An 11747-nucleotide genomic window follows, 5' to 3' on the forward strand; every position below is an offset into this window, starting at 1 on the left:
AGTGCCTGAGGGCCGAGGAGTATTTATCCCCCTGCGACTGGTCACATGACAAGCAGGGGTACAGAACTGTATCCTCGCGTGCCTGAGTGCCGAGAATCACACTGCCTCTTTGTCCGTGGAATACTAGACAAAGGCTCATACCTCTCGCGTCCTGGCAAGGTCACCAGGCCGGATCATTTTCAGTCCCTCTTCCCAGACAAAGGAGTTTATTCAGTCCCTCTTGTTCTGGCTCTTCCCAGACAAAGGACTAAGACTCCTCGTGCGCCCGAGGGCAATGAGTACCTCTTGCGCTGGCTGGCTACCAGGCAGACGCATTCACTATTTTCCTTGTGTGCCTAAGGGCCGAGGATCTCACTGCCCTCTTGTCTGTGGAATACTAGACAATGGCTTATTCCCCTTGTGTCCTGGCAGGGTTACCAGGCCGAGCTTATTCAGTCCCTCTTGTTCTGGGCTTTCCCAGACAAAGGACTAAGACTCCTCGTGTGCCCGAGGGCCGAGGAGTACCTCTTGCGCTGGCTGGCTACCAGGCAGAGGTCCACTACTTTCCTTGTGTGCCTGAGGGCCGAGGATCATATAGCCCTCTTGTCCGTGGAATACTAGACAATGGCTTATTCCCCTCGCGTCCTGGCAAGGTCACCAGGCCGAGTCTTTCAGTCCCTCTTGTTCTGGCGGTACCCAAGACAAAGGACTACCACTTCTCCTCGTGTGACTCCTCTTGAGACGCCGCGTCACGGACCATAATTCCCGCACCCTGCGGCGCTCGCTTCATTCCTAAAGAGCTGCCGTTGGCTTCAAACGCACATATTTTATACTTCCTGGTCGCTGACGTCACCGCACCTGTGATGTCACTCGCGTCGTATGATTGGTTGTTAGACAATGACTCAGAATGCTGCCCGCCAATGGCGTTCCCCATAGCGTTTCTGACGCGGCGTCTCATTCCCTCAGGGAACTAACCCGATGTACGTATGTAACCAGAGACGTTTTCTTATCATTAGCATGATTTTTTTATTCAGAACTTATTTAATAGTGAGATGATATATCTTTCTGAATCTGTATGTGCCGTCATCATGTGTACAATTAATTGCCCTGGTTTGTTTTTTGCAGTTATCCCAAGTGAAGAGCTTGGTCAGCCCAACCATAAGTCTGTTAAATTCAGTGTTGGGCATGTACCTTTAAAAAAGTAATTAGTTATAGTTACTAGTTACTTCTCACAAATAGTAATTGAGTTAGTAACTGATTATAAAGATTATAAAAAGTAACTAATTACCAGGCAAAGTAACTATTGCGTTACTTTAAAAAAATCTAATTTAATATAACTGTAAAATAAATATAAAACATTGTACACTAATCTACACTATTTTAATGTTATTGTGGGAACAGAGTGAGAGACAACTATCAAATTCAACATATTATTATAAATATTATCATTACTATAGTGAAACAATAAAGCACAATATATGGTTTAGAACTTTAACCTCTTAAACTCTGCGGAAAGTGTTTCAAAATATTGCTGCTTCATTTACATGACCTTCCTCATATAGTATCAGCCCATATATGGTCTCATTTGAAAGCTTAGAGTCTCCTCTTTACGAGGATTTTATGATTCATAAAGTAGTAAAATTATGCTTAGAATTTATGTTGTTCCACACACAAATTTCCGCCTAACGATTGTGAAGAATTATTACAAAGAATGTGTATTTCTTATATTTTTCACAAAACAGACAAGTCATATATCACAAGAAAGCTCTCATTCTCAAGAATCTGACCATATAAATCATTTTATTGTGTGACAAACACAGATCGAATAATCTTCAATTGAATCACGATGTCAGAATATAATAAAAAAAAAAATCAAAATGTTGCTGCTTCATTTACACGACCTTCTTCACATAGTATCAGCCCATAAATGGTCTCATTTGAAAGCTTAGAGTCTCCTCTTTACTAGGAATACCATAACTTTTAGTTTTATGATTCATAAAGTAGTAAAATTGTGCTTAGAATTTATGTTGTTCCACACACAAATTTCCGCCTAACAATTGTGAAGGATTATTACAAAGAATGTGTATTTCTTATATTTTTCTCAAAACAGACAAATCCTATATCACAAGAAAGTGCTCATTCTCAAGAATCTGACCATATAAATCATTTTATTGTGTGACAAACACAGATCGAATAATCTTCAATTGAATCACGATGTCAGAATATACTTGAAGAATATGATGATATATTATATTACTTTCCTCCACATACTACTGCTTCAGTTAGCCGCAAATAGCCACAAACTCCATTTTATCTTTTAGATTAGGATCTCTTCTTTCAAACAAGACCATTTTCACGTTTCTGCGTTGCACCATTGCTGAGGAACCGTTGTTTTGCCAGATGCGCTCGGCCGCGGCTTTCCAAACGCGCTCTGAGCCGCTCAAGCAGGTGTGTGTGTGTCTGCGGCTGCACTTAGAGCGTGTCAGTAGATCAGATTACACCCTCCGACCGCATGCCGTGCTGCTCCGAGGTGTGAACGATGACAGCTCAGCCTCTCCAGACGCGAAGAAGAACCAGAGCCAAGGAGAGGTTCCGGGTCACAAAAGATGCTTCGACGGTGCCGGGCATTGTGGGATATGTAGTTTTTGGACTCTTACACCGGAGATATGCGTCTGTTGGCGTCTCAGAGGAATATAGCGGTCTCAATTATCCAAAATAGACGCTAAATGAATAAATAACGGGCCGTTTCCATGGAGAGCAGAGGATCCGCGGCTCATAAGCGCATCTATAAGTATAACAGTGCTTCTATTCAGGTTTGTTTTATTCTTATAATTACTTTGAAACGTAAAGGACACCAAAACAATATGCTAAGCTATGTATTGAGTGTATATTGAATGTTGACAGTAAAGTACAGTATGTGTTTCAGTAAATACACAGGCAAACATAAAAATGAAACATAATTCAGTCAATTATCATGAAAAGTGCTATGGTACATAGTAAAATAGTATTCCATCATATTCTATTCTCAATAATGTGCTTTATAAAGCCTGTTTTTGCAAAGAAACAGAAGGACACTTTTAGGGGGAAAAAGGGGGAAAAGGGGCAATGCGACTCCCTTCGGTTATAATTCAATAACTTTCAATTAGAAACTGTTATATGAAAAAAAAATTTTCTGGTATATCCTGAGACCTAGTGGAATCAAACAAAACAATTTGCAAAGAACTGAGACACCTAAATCCTGAGTTATAGACTTTCAAAAAAAAACTTTTGAAAAAAAAAATCAAAAAGCGCCTATGTTTTTTTTGTTTTTATTGTAATATTTGAAATCTATATAATGTCATTTGTAAAGAATTACACTGATATTATGTAGTTTAAAAGGTTTTCTATACAATGAAACCATTTTTTTTTTATTTCCTCCATTGTATGTGTATAGGGGAACCATTTGAATTTAGGTAGGCCAAATGCAGGCGGAAATCCCCCAAATAGCCGCAGAGCTTAAGGGGTTAATATCGTTTTCACATGCGTTCTCAGCCACAAATTTTGTGGCGGCATGTGACGATGTGAGATGCTTCAGTGGATAAGATTACTTGTCACAGACGAAGAGACTCTTTTCCTGGGCATAAGTTGCACGTTACATAAATATTTTTGCCTTTCACCTCAGCGAGGGGAAAAGTAGTGCTTATAGTTCCAGTTTGCAAAAGCTACCTTTGAACTTCTTGGACTTGCCATCATTGTGATTTTGTGGATGTTGGTGTGTGCGCCTGACCATGTGCGTTCTTGTGTGTGAACTCCCGCACTACTCTGCCTCTGATTGGCTAACAGTGGAAATTTAGTCAATATAAGCCAATCATCGCGTTCTCAGTTACACCACGTTTACAGACACACCAATCATCATCGCTGGTTATGTGTCCCACCCCGAATACACACAAACATACACACCCCGCAGAGACAGAGAGGTCCGATGGCTGAGAGAGACGCTGCTCGCATGAAAACCTCTTCAGAGTTCTCAGTTATAGTAACGTGCATTTAATTGTTAGTAACGGTATCGGCGTTGTAATGAGGGAAAAAGTAATTTGTTTGATTAATTCGCTTTTGAAAAAAACACAAAATATGACCATAAGCTACAAGTTTTATCCATATACAGACACTTGTAATACATGTGCAGCTTCCAAATGTATTTTTATTTGGTAAGTTTTGTAATTATTAATTAGCTCAAATTTATAATGATTCAAATAAGGAATCGAATCGAAAGATTTGAGACTTGATTAAATTGATTCAGAATTAATAGATTACATTTCTTTATAGAGAAAGGGAGAGAAAGGAAAACACAAAGAGACACAATGACATTGACTGAGGATAGACAGTAAAGACAAGTGTCACAGGTGTGGAAAAGCTCCTCTCCGCTGGACGGAGGTTGGTCCTAGCAGCGCGGCGGAGGAGAATGTGTAGGTGGTTTGTGTTGTGTTTGGGAGGGTAGCTGTGTGTTTACCTTGAAGGATAGAAATCATGTTAGTGTGAAGCATGGTCAGGAATTGTCGGTCCGTGTCAGTGGGTTTGGTCTTCCCCCTTTTGCTGTCGGTTGGAGTCCCAATGTTTCTTTATCGGCTTTTGGTGAACCCATCGATGAACTGGCTCGCTGCGCCCTTGTCTGATTCTGGTTCGGTCGGTAACAGCCGAGAGCTTGTGGGATTCCTTTCAGTGGGGTAAGGACTTTCTCTGACAGGCGATAGGGAGTGTTCTGCCAAGGATGGCGAAACCGTAATACCAAACTTTGTTTCCAACACTGAATTCCTTGTGCGAAGGAGATGGCTAGCATGGGGCTTTACATCCAAATGTCTCTATATTTCCTGCATAATTTCTTTCAATTTTGAGTTAAGCTCGGTGGCTTGGGTTTCTTGGTTGAAGCTGGCAACATATCAGGCATCCTTCTATGTTATCTGCCACATCTTGTTGTATGCCAGGCCACTGTGCCATCTGTTTGAATGGGTTGTAGGTGGTTTTGGCACCACAGTGCACTGCGCATTGTGCATCGTATGCATGCCTAGGCCTCATCCCCCTTTGGCTCTGAGGGACTACAAGCTTTGGCACAGTTAGGGGCTCAGAGACATATGTGAGGGCACCATTTAGCAGATGCAGCATGTACTTGATGGATTGTAGAGTGCAGAGGTCTGAAGATGTGTATTAGTCAAGTGTAGAACTCGTAGGAGAGTAAAGTTCGAAGATGTGAGCAGAAATGGGCAAGTCTGCAGATGTGGGAGGAGGCCCTGAACATGAGCTTGGCCTTGACTTTGACACTGCATCGTCACTAAGCAAATTGAAGACAACGTCTGTGGCTTGACACTGCGACTCATTGGGGACTACTGACTGGAAGGGCAGTGGCTCACGGACTTGCGTACTAAGCAAATTGAAGGCAACGTCTGTGGCTTGACACTGCGACTCATTGGGGACTACTGACTGGAAGGGCAGTGGCTCACGGACTTGCGTCCACAACTTCAGGTGCTTAAAGTCTATCAAGGGTTTGAAGCGATTTAGCAGATCCTTTCCTATGAGGAGCGGATAGTTGTTTAGAGGTGAGATGTAGACTGGGTGGATGAGATTCATCGGTTCCACTGTTAGGTAAATTGGGGCCACATGTTTCAGCTGTAGGCCCATGTTTGAGTATGCTTGCAGGTTCAGTTCGCACCTTTGGAGTTTGAAAGTTCCATCAGTTATCGTTCTTTGAATTTTTTCAAGGAGTTCAGTTGACATTAGAGTGATGTCGGCTCCTGTGTCTAGAAGGGCTTCCACTTTGACATGACCGACAATTGTGATGGGGAGGTAAAACTTTCTCGTTGTACCTTTCTCGGTGAGATCGCCTAGGAGTTGAGGGGCTGGAGTTTGAGATGAGATACGTACAAGTTCAGGACTGATTCGGTGTTCTTCGGAGGAGTGGCAGACGACCCGGACAGCACTTTCAGTTGATTGAGTTGTTATGTCATCAGGTGTTTGTTGGAAGCTTCTGTGATCTGACGCGTCATGTGTTGAGTCAGTTTCTGTCTGTGAAAGTCACGTTCTCTGTTGAATGAGGATGGTCTCCATTCTCTAGGAGGTGGCTTGAAGCTTTCTTGGTGTTGGGCGCCCTCTAGGGTCATTTCTTGACATTGTGTGTTGAAATTAAGAACTGCTGTAGACTTGGACCCCTTTTCTGATGCCATCTTTTGCTTGCCATAGGCTTTGTGCACCAGGTCTCGAAGCTGCTGAGACGTCATTGTTTGTGGGCATGCAAGGACGCCAAGGTGGTGGCTTACCGCAGGATGGAGATTACTCAGAAAAAGAGGCTTAAAGTTCATGTCCTGCTCCATGTCAGGTTCATTGCGAGCTCCGAAGTATGCTTCTCTAAGCCGGCTATAGTATGCCTGGGAGGATTCATGACGACCCTGTTTTGTCTCCAGGGCGGCCACCAGTCCTTGCTCTGATTCTGGGTCTGCAAATTCTTTGATGAGGGCTTGGCGGAGCGATTGGTAGTCAGTCTTTGTGTGAGACGGCTGTCGGTCTAGGAAGCTCCGTACCTCAGGGCTGGATCTCACTCGCATAATGTAATCTGTCTTTGTCAGTAACGTTGGGTCTTACTTCTAAGTGGAAATGGACATCATTCAAGTCAGAGTGGACGTCTTGTCCATCTGGCACACTCGGGGTGAATTTGCTGATGTTTCGGGCCAGCTTGTCAAGGTCTTTGAGGTTCATGCCATGTGATGGGTTATGGCTGGCCTTGGGGAGTTCTCGTAGTTTGGGTGTGAGGTAGGTTTCTTCAGAGGGAGGTGGCGAGGGTTTCTGAGTCGCTCCCTCCCCCTTTTGCTCACGTGACGTTTCAGGAACATGGGACCGGGGCCTGCTTGGCAGGGGTGAGGGTGGGGCCCGTCGCGTCCTGGTTGGCTCCGGGCGCAGTTCATAAGCATGTCTGAGTTCATTTTTGACACTGTCAAATTCCTCTTTCATGAATGAATGAATGAAGGATTTATATAGCGCTTTCATTGTGTATTGTCGTACACCCAAAGCGCTTTACAATCATATGGGGGAACTCGTTCAGATGTGTTTCGAGGGCTTTAATTCTGCTGTTCTTGTCTCTGAAGTCTAGCCTTGCCGTTACCAGTAGCTGCTAGGCGTACTGTAGCTCGTCGCCGAGTTCGGCGCGGGCTGACTTTGCTTGCTCCATATCTTGTGTGTTGTTAGCTAGAGTTTCTTGTAGTCTAGCGATCTCCTCAGTTGCTCTGGGATCTGTCTCATTGGACCCTTCCCGTTGATCTTGAGCCTCCAGCTCTAGCTGCTCGATGCGTCGCTGTGCGCGTTTCAGCTCCTGCTGGAGATAAGCGGCTTGTCTGTCGCTCCGTTTGAGGGAGGCGACGAGGGTGTGACTCAGGGAGCCAGTGATCTTTGCTAGCTCTTTGTGTCCGTAGCTCTGACCTGGATCATGTTTCATGATGCCTGTTATGTTGTTGTCCAGTTGGTCTTGTGTCTGGTGTTTGACAGCTTCGCCGGCTTTGGGTAAGAGGCTGTCTGTCACGCTCTTAACCAGATTTCCAAGTCCTCCTAGTGACCAACGGGGTCTGTTGGGCGAGGCATGTTTTGATGCCGTGAGGAAAGACCAGACCACTGACTGACACAGACATGTAGAAAGAAGAACAAACAAACAAAACCAAAACAGTGGTGTGAGTGTGGTGGTGTCGGGTGTAAGTGGGTTTTGGGTGTGTTGTGTTGAGGTGAGTGTGGTTCTCCCGCAGGTGGTTCACTGGTGGGCACGCCTCCAGCTAGCGTCGCTGTGGAGGAGGCAAGGGGGTACCCACGGGTGTTGTAGCTAGAACAGAGAGAGGAAAGAGGAACAAACACCTACAGCAAAGAACGGCGTAGTTGTCGGCTGCTTCCCCCTTTTTCTAAAGAGAAGAGAGAAAAGAGACAACAACAAAAGGAACAATTTGGGAAGAAGGTAGAAAGAGAGAGATTGGGAGAGAGAGGGAAAGTGAAATACACCTTTCTGGCCGCAGAATGAGTACAGTCAAGTTTTTTTTTTTTCAACTTGATGAATGCTTCTAGATACGGTGCTCAGAAATGAGAATTTCAACACACAAGGACTATGATTGTTATTATAATCTCCTTCTGGGTGTGGGAACATAAAAAAACAATGACACTGACTGTTCACCAATCAGAGCGTTTCTGGAAACGGGTTCATGACTGGCGCCTATCAGTCCTCGCTGGATTTGTTGGGACCTTGGCTGTAGGGTTCCACGATGAGAGGGGAAAGTGAGAGTTAGGCACAAGTTTAATTGGCGTTTTCAAGTCGTATGAACATTGATTAAATGTCTTTTAAACAACCAAAATTCTCTGCTTTTATGATTCTCATAGGCACAATCAAGGAAATAGCAGCAGTAGTCGAATCAAGAGGAGGACAGCTAGGTGAAAGAGAGAGAGTGAGGAGAGAGACAGCCAATTGGAAATGAAGTTTCGCTCCCAAGTCAGGGAATATGACAAGACTTGATAGGACAATTAAAGCCTTGGTTTGCAAATTAAAATTGATGTTTCAATTCAGTAATGATATTGACAGAACTCAAACTGTAACGCTTTGTTAAAGTTTTAGTCAGCGGTTGTAATCAAATGAATCAGCACAAACCATTGAGGTATGGGAAAAGGAACAACTACAAAAAAAAGGAGTAAAAAGGAGTCGTTTTCAAATCAATAATGATTGTTCCTGGTTATAATTTAGAAGATTTCATAAAAAATTGGTCAAGGAAATTATAATTTCTCTATTCCACGTGTATCATTGCCGTCTGAAAAGGGGAAATGTGATTATGATTTAAATAATTTAAATAAAAAATTCAAATCAAAAATTTTAATAAGAGATTAAAAAAATAAAATAAAATAACATAAACTTGGCAATGAAAGTTGGTGACCAAATTTTTAATGATGCTTCATTAAAATTGATTACAAATAATCAATGTTAAATCAATCACGGAAATTGCGGTGTGGCAAGGAGATGTAATTATTTATTAAGATTGATCAACTTAATAAAATTAATCAGCTTGAAAAGTGAGAGTGAGGCACATTTATCCACAGTTTTACTGCGATTATTACAACATATTGTACAGGTCTCGGCAGACCTTAATTCTGTGCTAGTCTGTTTAGACAACACTATAGCACATGTGGACTCAGCCACACAATTTTACTTGATCAAGATTCCACAACTCTCCACAACTTGACACTTGGGTGCTCGCTCTACGCGGCGCGTCTCAAGTTTACTGGTTTTTAGCAAACACTTGGTAAAAGAGCATTAGTTAGCTATTCTAGCGATCTTAAACTTGGGAGATAACTTATGTAGCATAGTTGAAATCACAGTGGGACACGCACTGCGTTGCTTCGCTACAGAGCGCTATTAACAGAACAGAAAAACAAGGAACACGCTTGCTCTTCTTTTCTTTTGTCACAGCGGACAATTCTAAATCTTTACTGCAGTTTAAATTCTTTACACAACTCGAGTTACGATTTCATTCATTCCAGACTGGCAGCCACAATAAAGGATACAGTAACACAATAAACTGTTTCTCTGTCTCTGATCTATTTTTTTTTTTTTTTCGGATAAAAATAGAACAAATACACATACAGAATGACTTGTTTTATGTTCAAATAGTTAGATGTGTTCGCGTTTTATCTCCACCATTTGTAAGGATTAAATTAGCTCAAATTTATAGTGATTCAAATAAGGAATCGAATCGAAAGATTCGAGACTTGATTAAATTGATTCAGAATTAATAGATTACACTTCTTAACCATTCGTCCTGCAAAGTGGTCAATTCGGTATACTGTATTAACTCAAAAAGGTTTATATTATGCTCCTGGCCAAGATCACAAAAAAAAAAAAAAAAAACTATTTATGTTAGGAAATTTCAAAGCTGAGGTAGCTTGATCTAAACACAGATATAACTTTTGTAAACATAAAATTCAAGACACTTCTTTTAAATGAAACAATGATATATTGACTACTCTAAGACACGAAACTAATTTCTACTCAAACACAAATAAACACACACACACACACACACATACTTGTTTTTCTCCCATAAGGGGGTCCATCGTTTTTTACCAAATTATGGGGTCCACCATTTCCAGTGGATCTATGCATGTATAAAAAATCAAGCAAGATTATGACCAGTTTTTAATAATAAATATCACTTAAATGTAACAAAATTCAAACAAAAATTTCTCCATGTCTGTTTCTGAGTTACTTGTGGGGTTCGGGTTTAAACATTTAGAACTTGTGAGGTCCGCTATTACAGATACACACATATTTCTAGTTTTTATATCCTAACGGGGAACAAAAGGTACTATCTGGAAATTTACATTAGTTTGGCTTTGATTATCATATTTTATAGATTAGAATTTATATCTTTTAAATTAATTAGCTCACAAACCTATTAGCTTTGTCACTCCTATGATTGGCTGAGCTACATATGAGGCAGAAAACATCTAAAATGGCATTTAGAGAAATTACTTCCAGCTTAACAGATCTCAAATCCTAGTTTCTTCTAAAATCTGAGTACTCAAATTTTGATCCAACTGAACTTTACCTGCATAGTACTGGTCATGGAATGGACTCCTATAATGCAGTGTTGATAGAGGGATCTTGGTTTCTCCCTGGGTATTTTTCTCCATTTCTATTGAAATTGTGTTCCTAGCCAGTAACCTTTGTTTTATTTAACAGTGCCTAAAGACAATTAAGTTAACATAGACCTCACCATTCATCCAAGGAACAAAGAATTGAGAATGTGAAATACATAATTTTTCCCTATAAAGCTGATTTGGGGCAATGTAAGCACTGTAAAGAAAATGACTTGAAAACATGTTTTTCCTTTTGTACACGCCATGAGTAATATTTTAGACGCACAGTAAAAAAAAAAAAAGAAAAAAGATAAAAAAGTACAACATATGTCCTCAATGAAAATGTATTTGGTAACAATACACAATGGACAGTTCCATACAAAAAGAGGTTAGACTGCATTTTACATTTCAAATGAATACTAAAAACACTTTGGTCAAATCTTTGGTCAATTTGATGTCGAAGAACATGCTTTAACTAATAAGGATTCACAACAGCCTTTTTCCTTGATATAAAAAACTGAACATAAAAAAAGAGATTTTCCTCGGTCGTCAATGTTTTTCTTTCGTATTTTAAAAAACATTAAAGGGTTAGTTGACCCAACTGAACTTTGCCTTTGGAATACATAACTTTTTTCCTGTGGTGGGAAGAGCAAATGACAGACACAGTGGGTGTAGAGTCAGGCCTAGGAGAGGCTTTTATTAAACAAAAGAAAAGTGTCCAAAGGAGGGGAAAGTGTCCAACAAAAAACAGGGAATTTGGTGTCCTCTTCGTGCAGGGGATTCCTTGAAGAAGCGACAGTGTTCGATAGGGAAGGGTCCAGTAAGGGATGAAGTCCAGAGGCCGCACACGCTGCCCTCTCAGGACACTAGCGTGCAGGCACAGGGAAGAGACCGGTCTCTCGAGGAGAGGCACGCCTGGCATTTAAGCAGCGGCGGTGATGAGGCACACCTGATGTTAATGAAGCCTCATCACTGCCGCTGCTTAAATGCCAGGCATGCCTCTCCTTGAGAGACCGGTCTCTTCCCTGTGCCTGCACGCTAGTGTCCTGAGAGGGCAGCGTGTGCGGCCTCTGGACTTCATCCCTTACTGGACCCTTCCCTATCGAACACTGTCGCTTCAAGGAATCCCCTGCACGAAGGGGACA

At 41.8% G+C, this 11747-nt stretch overlaps 1 pseudogene; it reads right to left on the reverse strand.

The window, feature by feature from the left end:
• Nucleotides 1–6973: 6973 nt before the first annotated feature.
• Nucleotides 6974–10656, reverse strand: LOC141285357 (uncharacterized; annotated as a pseudogene).
• Between the last annotated feature and the right edge of the window lie 1091 nt (nucleotides 10657–11747).

Source organism: Garra rufa, chromosome 1, assembly GCF_049309525.1.
Source record: "Garra rufa chromosome 1, GarRuf1.0, whole genome shotgun sequence".
Lineage (NCBI taxonomy): Eukaryota > Metazoa > Chordata > Actinopteri > Cypriniformes > Cyprinidae > Garra > Garra rufa.